Source organism: Pinus tabuliformis, chromosome 5_2 (genome assembly GCF_031772625.1).
Source record: "Pinus tabuliformis cultivar Carrire ecotype Pingquan chromosome 5_2, CPIR1, whole genome shotgun sequence".
In the NCBI taxonomy this organism is placed as follows: Eukaryota; Viridiplantae; Streptophyta; class Pinopsida; order Pinales; family Pinaceae; genus Pinus; species Pinus tabuliformis.
This window is the reverse complement of record NC_142306.1, coordinates 866,596,647-866,608,572: the sequence shown is the minus strand read 5'-3', so window position 1 is coordinate 866,608,572 and position 11,926 is coordinate 866,596,647.

Below are 11,926 nucleotides of genomic sequence, written 5' to 3'. Positions count from 1 at the left end.
TGCCTCTTCCTCATAGTGGCCCGGTTATAACACAACCTAATAGCCTACTAGTGGTTAAGTTTCACTACATCAACTCTTAACTAGAGTTACAAAATAGTCTATTCTAGAGTGCTTTACGTCAAGAGCATGTGGCTATCCACTTTTCCATGAATAATGGGGGCTGACGCGACATCTTCTCTAACTATGGGTGTGAAAATAGGGAGGTCAACTTCTAAGTGGCATAAATTTTGCATATAGACTATGATTAACGTGATTCTTGTGCCGTTGGAAAGATTTTTGTGTGTAGAATAAGATGAAAAGGTTCTTGACTTTAGCGACAAAGTTTTGCCCCCTAAAAAACGTCATTTTATGCCTCAAAACACTCCCGAAAGTTTTTAGATCCTATTTCGCCAAACTAGGCCCCGCTAATAAAACAGTCCCATGAGCTGATTCCTATACTTTTTCCACTCCAAATGCATGAAGATGGATGAAATATATATATATATATAGTGATCAATTTGGATCACACCTCCCCATTTTTGGAGGCTTTTGGTCCCTAAAAGCTTTTACTGAATGAGCTGAGGAAAATTTTCCTCCACCTTCTCTCTATTGTACCATTTAGCTTTGCTTGGAAGTTTTCCCTTCAACCCAATCTGCCAAAGGTCTTGTTGCCCTTGTCTTGTAGTTCTGGACCTCTTCTGCAAAACTGTATCTTCTGTCAACTTTGCTTGAGCGTCTGGTTCCAAATCATCCAAAGAAGGTAGGACCTGTTCGTCTTCCTCATCTAGCATGGAAGGCTTATAGAGTTTTAAATTTTCTACATTTACAACTGAGTAAATGCGCATATATGGTGGTAAACTGAGTCGATAGGCCTTATCACCCACCTTTTCCACTATCTCAAAGGGACCATAGCCTAGAGCCTTGATTTTCTTACTAGGCCCCTACAACCTCTCCTTATTCAATTGTAGCCATACTCTGTCTCCCACCTTGAATGATTTCTCTGTTTTGTGCTGATCATGCCTGGCCTTATACTTCACTTGTGACTTCTGTAGTGTTTCCTGTACCTATAGATGGATCTGCCTGATCTTCTCTATAATTTTTTCAGCCCTTAAAGGATCTTCTGTAAGGTCTTCCTTCACTCCTTATTGCTGCCCATATGCAATATCCAAAGGTGAAGGTGGAAAATATCCAAAACAAGTTTCAAATAGGGACTTTCCTATAGAAGTGTGGACTGCAATAAGAATGTTGTATATACACTAGATTTTCAGCCCAGGTCTTTGGATTCTTCTAGTTGTTACCCCTCAAAAGCTACAACAAAGTCTTGTTGACTGCTTCTCTCCGCCCACTTGTCTGTGGATGGAATGTTGTAGATCTCTTAAACATCGTGTTCATATTCTCCCACAATGTAGTGTAGAATGCACCGAGAAATCCTGTATCCCTATCTGAAATGATGCTCCTTGGCATCCCAAAGTGTACCCAAACCTGTCTAAAGAACAAGTTTGTTGCTTCTTGTTTGCTGATGGTATTTTTACAGGGCATCAGAGCACACATCTTTCTGAACTTGTCAACTACCACGAGTAGGTAGTCATGTCCCTTCTTGGTTGTTGGTAAACCTCCCACAAAGTCAATGGAAAGGCTTTCCCAAGGACGAGTAGGTATAGGTAAGGGATGATACAAACCCTGTTTCCTGTTGCTGGGCTTGTTGGTACAACAAAGTATACATCCTCTTATGAACGTAGCTACTCTCTTTTGCATCTTGGGCCAATACACATACCTCTGCAAGTTAGCCACGGTCTTTCCTACACCAAAGTGCCCTGTAACCTTGGAGGTGTGGGCCTCTCTAATCAACTACAAATACTCACCTTTAGGAACACATAGATTATCTAGCATGTAGAGTAACCCATCCTAGAGATGGTAGTCAACGGTGTTGTTGCCATCGTGCAAACGCATTTGACTTTGCAACTGCTGATACACCTCCTTGAAGTCCTCATCTTCTGAATATGCCTATCTGTATGCATCATGGGTGAATGTTTCCATGTGAATAAGAGTCCCAAAATATGTAATCTTTGATGCGGGTGGCCTTGAAAGCATATCATCCAAGTTGTTTGTGTTTCCCTTATTATACTTGATCACCAAATGAAACTGCTGTAAAAAAACCCATCCACTTGTAATGCATTGTTTGTTGTAGCTTACTCTGGGCTTGCAAGTACTGCAATGATTGGTGATCTATGTGCATTATTGTCTCCTTTCCCATAAGATGGTGCTTCCACTTCTTCACAACTTACACCATGGAATATAGCTCCTTATCGTAGGTAGGGTAGTTAAGAACTTCCCCATGAAATACTTCAGAATGGTAGCAAACGACCCTTCCTCCTTGCATCAAGACAACTCCCATAACATACCCACTCGCATCTGTCTCCACTTCAAAGGGACGTTGCAAGTTTGGTAATGTCAGAATTGGTGCTTCAATGATCTTATTCTTTCACTCATCGAAAGCCTTTTGCTTCCCTTTTCCCCACTGGAAACTCTTTCCACTTGCTATTATGGCATGGAGCGGTGCTGCTACCACTCAAAATGAGGCTATGATTTTCCTCAGGTACTGTGCTGCCCCAGTGGAACTCCTAACCTTAGTAACATTAGTAGTAACTAGCCATTCCATGATGGCCTCCATCTTGGAAGGATCTATCTTCAATTCTCTTCCACCAATCACATATCCCAAATACACCAAGGACTGCTGCGCAAACTAACACTTCTTGAGATTTGCTAGTAGTTGGTGCTTCTTCAATGTTTCCACCACCTGCGTCAAATGTGAAATATGATCCTCCCATGTAGTACTATATACTAGTATATCGTCCAAATAGATAATAACAAATGAACCTATAAAAGGTCACATTACATCATTCATTAATCTCATAAATGCAGCTGGTGCATTACATAGGCCAAAAGGCATAACTAACCACTCATACAAACCTTTCCTAGTTTTGAAGGCGGTCTTCCATGTATCTTCTTCTTTGACTCGAACCTAGTGATATCCAGAATTCAAGTCCAACTTAGTGAAATACTTTGTTTGCTGCAATTGATCTAGTAGGTCATCTATCCTAGGTAGGGGGTATCTGTTCTTGAGCGTGATTTTATTCAATGCCCTGTAATCTATACACATCCTCCAAGTCCCATCCTTCTTTGGCATAATGATGATGGGTGACCCACATGGTGATGTACTCAGTCGAATGACACCCTATTCCAGTAGTTGTTGCAATTATTTCTTCACCTCACTTGCTTCTATAACATACTTCTTGTACAACCCAATATTTGGCAATAGGGAGTTTGACAATAGATGGATCTCATGCTCCACTTCTCTCTTAGGGTGTAACCCTTTAGGCTCTCGGAACACGTCCTTGTATGTCTATAACAGTTACTCCTCAATTTTTGTTTTTGTCTCGTAGTACACCCTTCTAGGGATGACTTGCCTCTTATTGACTCTTCCATAGACTGACCTTCTCTTAAAAACAATAAAATATACTTCTTGCTAGAATTGACCAATTTCTTGGCCTGGTTGGCACTTACCAGTGAAATTTTCAACTTGCCTTTGTGCGCGTTGATGATGAATGATTTTCCATTCTTGATGAGCCGGTACTAGTTAGCTCTCCTCATGAATATTGCATCACACATGTACATGTATGGACTCACAAGCATGACTCCACATACATGAAGGGGAACCACATCCATATCTACCTCATCAATAAAATCAACACTAATAGCAAATCTAATTTTGCACTATTTTGTTACCTTTAGCTCTGCATCCCTATGTACCCATCCTAGTGGATATGGGTTTGGATGATCATGAACTTCCAGCCCCAACTTCTTGACCATGTCTGCTACAATGAGATTTGCATGTGATCCTGAGTCAAACATAACATCAATCTTCATGTTCTTGACCTGTATCTTTACATGGAAGAGTTTGGTCATTTATTTCTCTTCCGGTTGTTGAAGGCTACTCAGATTCACCTCCTTCTCCACTGATGTACAGACGATCTTATCATCCACGTCTGAGCTGCATTCGACTTGGTTGCTTGAATCAGTGGGCATGAGATTCTTCTTCTTATTATCTTTCTTCTTATTCTTTGGGTTTAGCTCTGGATGCAACTTCCAACACTTCTCCTCTGTATGGCCATCAATGTTGTAGTGGTTACTAGGATCTTTGCACTGGTGTGTAGTGGTTTCTGTCTTTCTATATTTTCCTATTTTTGCTTCTTCTTCCCATCCTTAGAAACATCTTGTTTCTCCTTTTTCTTCGATCCACTTGATTGCGCTCTTTTCAGGCCTATGTTCTCCAGGTATTGTGCCTGTACAGAAGCCTCGTCCATTGTTTTGGGCTTGAATAACATCACTTGCTCATGCAGATGGCGGTGAAGACCCCCCAAATACTTGAGGAGTACATATGGGTTCTTTGAAGAGATACCCAACATTATATCCATCTTTCTGAATTCTGTGGTGTACTCCTGCACGCTTTAGCCAGAATTTTGTCTGAAGTAATGCCACTGCATCCACTAGTCTTCCACATACCTAATGGGATAAAACTGTGACTGGTTTTCAAATCCTCCCACTTAGTCACTGGAGGTCCTCCCTCCAACCTCAGGGTTTCTATGTGGCTCTCCCACCAAGTCAATGCATGGTCCTCCAATTTCAGTTGCGCGAATGAGATCTTTTATCCTTCCTCGATCTAATGGACACTGAAATAAACTTCCAGTTGTTGCAACCATTGGTTTAGATTCAGAGCGTCGATCTCATCATGGTATGGATTGATATTGACTTTTTCTTCCACTTTAAACAAGGATTGGTTCACGACACATGATTTCGGTTGATCTTTTCCGAGTTCTTTCTTTGGATGGTTATCTGCGTTTTCCTGATTTCCCGATCCCCCTTCTGATTTGTCCTCTCCATTCAAACCCCATTCTTCTCCAAATATCCCCACTTTATTGTTTAGGGACACCATGAGGAGGTTTACATTTTGGTTTATATTTGCGTCTTGTTCTTCGAGCCGTGAAAACCTCACCTTTGCAGGATAACGAGGTTCGTTTATAGATTCTTCGCCCATGATTAGGGTTTCAAAATTTTAGGCCTCACTAATATAGATCCTTGAAATCTCCACAAAATACCCAAATAAAATTGATCCGATACCAAATGATCTGTAAACCGTGGTGGATATTCCACTCGATAGTTCGTCACAATAGATATGATAATATTATATTAAAAATATGAGATTATACACTAGTACAATTTTGTTTAATTTCTAGATCTGTAAAATTAATTGTAATTCGTGCATGCATGTAAAAGTAAATCAAGTAGAAAAGTAGAGAATGAAAAAATAAGCCCACACACACACAATACATAAGATATGCTCTATGGGAAACCCTTTTAGGAGAAAACCCAACTAGAAGGTGAGGCCGGTTTGCTCTATTTCTCTGTCTGGAAATATGGATGTAGATAAAAGAAGTAATGTCTGTGGCCCATGGGCTACTACAGTGCATAGATCCTCTCTGTGTTCTCTACCTCCTGTATCTCCTAGTGATCTTTTCTCAACTATGGAATGAACTTATCTCAAAAGAATGGAATGCCTCTTCCTCCTAGTGGCCCGGTTATAACACAACCCAATAGCCTGCTAGTGGTTAAGTTTGACTACATCAACTCTTAACTATAGTTACAAAATAGAATCTTCTAGAGTGTGTTACATCACAAACATGTTTTTAGCCCCTTTTCCATGAATAATGGGGGATGACACGGCATCCTCCCGAACTATAGGTGTGAAAACAAGAAGGTCAAATTCTGAGTGGCATAACTTTTGCATACGGACTCCGATTGACGTGATTCTTGCATAGTTGGAAAGATAGATGTGTGTAGAATAGAATGGAAAGGTGATGTTCTTAAGCAAAAAAGTATTACCCAAAAAAAAACGTCAATTTATGCCTCAAAATTCTCCCGGAAGGTTTCAAACCCCGTTTCACCAAATTGGGTCCTGCTAGTAAAAATGGTCCCATGAGCTGATTCCTCCACTTTTTCCACTCCAAATGCATCGAGATGGATGAAAAAAGAAATATAATGATCCAATTTGGATCATTTTGGCCTGAATATTTCCTGAATTAATGCCATTGGATCCATTGGTCCTCCACGTACCCGATGGGATAAAAATGTGACTTAACGAGGGTTTTGAAATCTGCCCACGTATTCACTGGAGGTTCTATCTCTAACTTTAGGGTTTTCATGTGGCTCTCCCACCAATTCAGTGCATGGACCTCTAATTTTAGCCACGTGAATGAGCTCTTTTTCCCTTCCTCAATCTGATGGATGCTGAAATGAACTTCTAGTTGCTACAACGAGTGGTTCAACTTCAAAGCGTTGATCTTGTCGTGGTACAACTTGATTTCAAAATTTGCTTCCATTTTGAATGGGGATTAATTCATGATACTTGAACTGGGTTGATCTCTTATGGGTTCTTTCTTCGACTGGTTCTATGTGTCTTCCTAATCTCCCGATCCCCTTTTTGATTTGTCCTCTGCATTTGAACCCCCATCTTCTCCAAATATCCCCAACTTATTGCTTAGGGACACCATGAGGAGGTTTACATTATGATTTATATCTGTGACTTGTTGTTTGAGCTGCGAAAACCTCATCTTTACAAGATGACGAGGTTCGTTTATATATTTGTCGGCCATGATTAGGGTTTTACTATTTTTGGCCCCGCCGATCTAGATCCCTGCAATCTCCACAAAATACCCAAAGAAACATACTCTGATACCAAATGATCCATAAATTGTTGTGGATATTTCACTGGATAGTTCGTCACAACATATTTGATATTAGTATATTAAAATTTTGGGATTCTACACTATTACAATTTTATTAAACTTTAAGATCTGTAGATTTAATTACAAATAGTGCATGCACATGAATGGAAATTATGCAGAAAAGTAGAGAATGAAAAAATAAGCACACACTCACAAAATACACAAGCTATGCTCTCTGGGAAACTCTTTTGGGAGAAAACCCAACTGGAAGGTAAAGTTGCTTCACTCTATTTCTCTGTCTGGAAATATGGCTGTAGGTACAAAGAAGTAATGTTGTGGCATGTGGGATGCTACAGTGCACAAATCCTCTTTGTGTGCTCTACCTCCTATCTCTCCTGGCTATATTTTCTAAGTTATAGAACAAAATTCTCTCGAAAGAATGAAATGCGTCTTTCTCCTAGTGGTCTGGTTATAACATAGCCTGATAGCCTACTAGTGGTTAAGTTTGACTACATCAACTCTTAACTAGAGTTACAAAATAGACTGTTCTAGAGTCTCTTACATCAAAAACACGTGGCTAGCCCCTTTTCCATGAATAATGGGGGTTGACACGATATCCTCTCGAACTATAGGTGTGAAACGTCTTTTTATGCTTCAAAATTCTCCCAGAAGGTTTCGAACCCTGTTTTGCGAAACTGGGCTCTGCCGGTAAAAATGGTCCCGTGAGCTTATTCCTCCACTTTTTCCACTCCAAATGCATCAAGTTGGATGCCAAACAATATAATGATCCAATCCGGATCAAATATAGCAACTTATGAACAAAGATATTATCTCGTTGCATTAATTAAGACAAATACCCAAGAAGAACTGGAGATTGACATCATCGAATTTATCCAACAACATATAAATTCCTATTAAAAGCAGAAAAACACGACCAAGGGGAGAAATCCAAATTCTTCAAACTTCACTGAGCATGTTAGGTCCTTATACTACTAGTATAGCCCCTTATTGTTATTAATGTAACCCCCTTATTATATTGTTGTGTGCATGTAGTCCCCATGTTGTTATTATTGTGCCCCATAGAAGCCCACTATTATTATTGTTGTGTTCTTACAATATTATTGTTATGTAGGATCTGATTATATTGTGACCCCTTAGACTCCTATATATTGAAATGAGGTCTTTCATTTGTATCATCTAAGAATTTTTCATTTGTGTAATGTAAAGGAGGTTTCCCACTCGAAGAAGCTAATTTTGAAGTCATTAATCTATCTCTTCTTCTATTTTGTGAGCTGGTTGCATAGCAGAGCTAAAGTGACACAATCTAAGTTACATGAAGCACCATGAGGAAGACCCATCATATTCAAAAGATAGATATGGGGAAGTTTGATGGTAATGATTTGGTAACTTGGATACTACAGATGAAGCAATATTTTGATCTACATGATGTGCAACCATCACAAAAGGTACGGACTACATCTTTATATTTATAACTGAATCAGTTTGTATGGTATAGAGGGCTTTGTTATCGTAAACCACTTGTGATCCGAATTTAAACAAGAATGAAAAAAATTACAGATATAACCATAAATACAAAGATGCAGCATAAATAACACTTCATTTAATTACTATCAAATATTGAAATATGCTTACAAATAGAATGGAAATAAGATTAGCTCGGGCGATGGTAGCTTATCTCTGAGAAGAGATGTGGTGGCTACATGCCTCTGAGCTATGTTACAATTAGGCTCAAGGGCCTATTTATTATTAAAAACATGATAAAACCCTAAACAACCAAAACCTTAACCCTAGGAGATGTAACACCAAGAGTTTGTGGGGCCCGTCGGGGTTAGTTGGGAAACCGACTTCCCGGGGTCTTAACTTGGGCATATTATCTCCGTTTGGTGCGTACTATACCTTGTTGGAAAGGTATCTCTGAGTAATACAATATTTTCTACATGCCCTTGCCTCTATCAATGGGCCTACAATGGACCTCAAAAAAATTTCATTTAGGGTCAAAACTGCTCTGAAAGTTCAGGACCCAAAAACCTGCTAAAAATAGTAAATGATGAAATAAACAAGGAAAAAAATGAAATTGACTGGAGGTCTAGGTGGGCTAGGTGGGTGGCCACCAATATCCACCTGGATCATTCCTCCTGCCTTAAGAAGAAATGGTCCCCATTGCGTGTAGAGCCTCCATGAGGTGAGGAAATTTCTGTTGAACCTGGTCCCTGGTGAGCCACTTGCTGAGGTGCAAGAGGTGGCCAGCTTTGACAACCCAATATAGTTGGATATTTTGCTAGCAGGTGTTCTTGACCTGTGTGTCCATAATCCGATTAGTTGTGGCATGTTCCATGTAGTCAGGGTTTAACTCTATTGGTGTGAGTTGTTCTGCAATGTCTGATGTGTCCAACAATGGTGGGAAGTATGACCGAAGGTGGTCCACATTGAACACTAGGTGCAGGCCAATGAATGCGGGAAGGTTGAACTCAAAAGCATTGTCTCCCACAACCTTGCTAATGGTGTAACGACCATATCGGAGTGGGATGAGCTTTTGACGGGCTCCAGTAATTATCCCCTGGTAAGGTAAGTGTCCTCCCTCGTTCCGACCGATAAGTGTTTTCAAAGCCAAGCCAATCGCCCTGTCTTTCAATGTTACCCTTCGATAGATAAAGAGATCCATAGAAAGCAATTGTGAGGGCTAACTCAGGGAATCATCCTGCCCGAAGGTCTTCATCAATGAGAAGGCTTGGCTAAGACCGATTTTTTCACTTGACTAGGGTCATTGGGCAGACTTTACCACAATAAATAGGCGTAAGGTTCACTCGTCCATTGGTAATACTGCATCAATCTTTTTACTTTCGAGTTCATTGCAGCGGCATGAATGGGAAACCTCGAACGAACCAAACCAAGGCATTCTTTCTGCAAATGCAACCAGATTTTGTTGCCCACTTGAAACTTGTGTGGCATTGTCACTGTTTGTACTTGGAATTTGACTTATCCAGGATTTCATGAACCTGCTGGTGGATGTATTGGATGCGTTCAATAAATATGGTCATTGTATCAACGTCAGATAATACATGTGTGGATTCTGTCTACGTAGTCACATGAGGCATCACAACATTAATAAGACCCAATGGTCGAAATCCTAGACCCACTTGAAAGGGAATGCGATGAGTTGAGCTATGGAGAGCTCTATTATAACTATGTTGCATATATGGAAGACTCTCATCCTAGGTTCGAGGATGCTTGGAGTTGTACATGCGGAGTATATGCACTATCATCCTATTGACGACCTCCATCTAGCCATCAATCTGGGGATGGAAGGAAATTGATTTAGTGAGCTTGGTGTCCAGTAGTGTCTAGAGGCTTGACCAGAATGTGCTCAGGAACCCGCTATCCTGATCTGATATAATGGTCTGTGGGATCCCAAAATGTGCCCATACTCGTTCAAATAAGAGTTTGGAAGTGTCATCTACTATGAAACTCATTTGCAGACCGCTAATATAGCCATCTTAGAAAATCTTTCCATGACCAAAAATACATAATAATTACCATGCTTGGTAGAAGGGAGGCTAGACATGTAGTCCATGGAGATGGATTCCCACGGCTAGCTGGGAGTAGGCAGAGGAGCGTACATGCCTTGCTTCTTGACGGTTGGCTTGGCAATGGCGTAGGCAGTGTAGGATCTAATATATTTCCCAACATCCAGTCAAAATTTGGGCCAATAAAAGTAATTTTGTAGTACAACCAAAAATTTCTCCACACCAAAGTGTCCTGCGACCCGACTATAATGCACCTTGCAAATCAGCTTGGCACGTTGTCGTCAAGAAACACAAAAGTGGCTCAGGTAGCATAATAACACATCATGGAGGTGGAAATCAGGAACTTGCTTGCCAGTTACTAGCATTTGGCATGTCGAGGTGAAATTTAGATCATTTTTGTATAGTTGTGGCCATCCATAGGTCTCGTGACCACAAGAGTTGAGAACAGTAGTCAGTGCTTCAATCGAGGGCCAACTGAGGCAATCTACAACATGATTGGTGCTGCCCTTTTTGTATTAATGTTCAAGTGAAATTGTTGTAGATATGTAGACCACTTTTGATGGCAATTGTTCTGCAACTTCCCTCGTGTCTGTATAAACTAAAGAGGTCGGTGATCGGTGTGGATGACTATTTCCTTCCCCAGAATGTAGTGCTTCCATTGTCGGTAAGCCTGCATGATGGAATACATCTCTTTATCATAGGTGGGGTACTTTCAAATTGTATCGCAAAGTGTTTCACTATGATAGGTCGCTGGATGCCCGTGCTGGGTGAGGACTGCACCAATAGCATAGTCTGAGGCGTGTGTATCTATTTCAAATGCTTGTTGTAGGTATGACAATGTGGGTATTGGTGTAGAGCAGAGGCGGTCCTTCAACTCAATGAATGCCTTCTGTTGGGACTCAGACCAAGAAAAATTTACCTTCGCCCTGCCCTTAGTAATCTAACTCAAAGGCCAAGTAATATGGGAGAATCCCAAAACAAACCTCCGATAGAAATTTGCAAGACCCAAAAAGCTGTGAAGCTCCGTTAGAGTGGTAAGGGCTATCCAATCCCGAATGACTTGGATCTTAGTCGGGTCCACATGCACGCCATGATCATTTATGATGTAACCCAAGTATTGGACCTAACTCATGCCAAAGGTGCATTTGTCCAACTTGGCACACAGTTTGTGCTCCCGAAGGGTTTGAAGGACTTGCCAAATGTGTTGCAAGTGTTCTTCCGAACTCTTGCTGAAGATGAGGATGTATTCCAGATAAACCACCATGAACTAGTTGGTAAAGGGCCGCAAGATGTCATCCATCAACCTCATAAAAATAGCAGGGGCATTTGTCAACCTGAAGGGCATAACCAACCATTCAAAAAGGCCTTCATTGGATTTAAAGGCGGTCTTCCATACATCGGTGAGCTCTATTGGAACCTGATGATAACCAGACTTCAGATCGATCTTGCTGAAATAATTTCCCCCCTTGGGTTGGTCAAGTAGGTCATCAATATGTGGGAGTGGATACGCGTTCCTGATAATGATTTTGTTTAGTGCCCAATAATTAATGAGAGCCTCCAGGTTCCAACCTTCTTCTGTTCAAGTACAATCGAGCTCCCACAACACAAGGAACTTGGTCG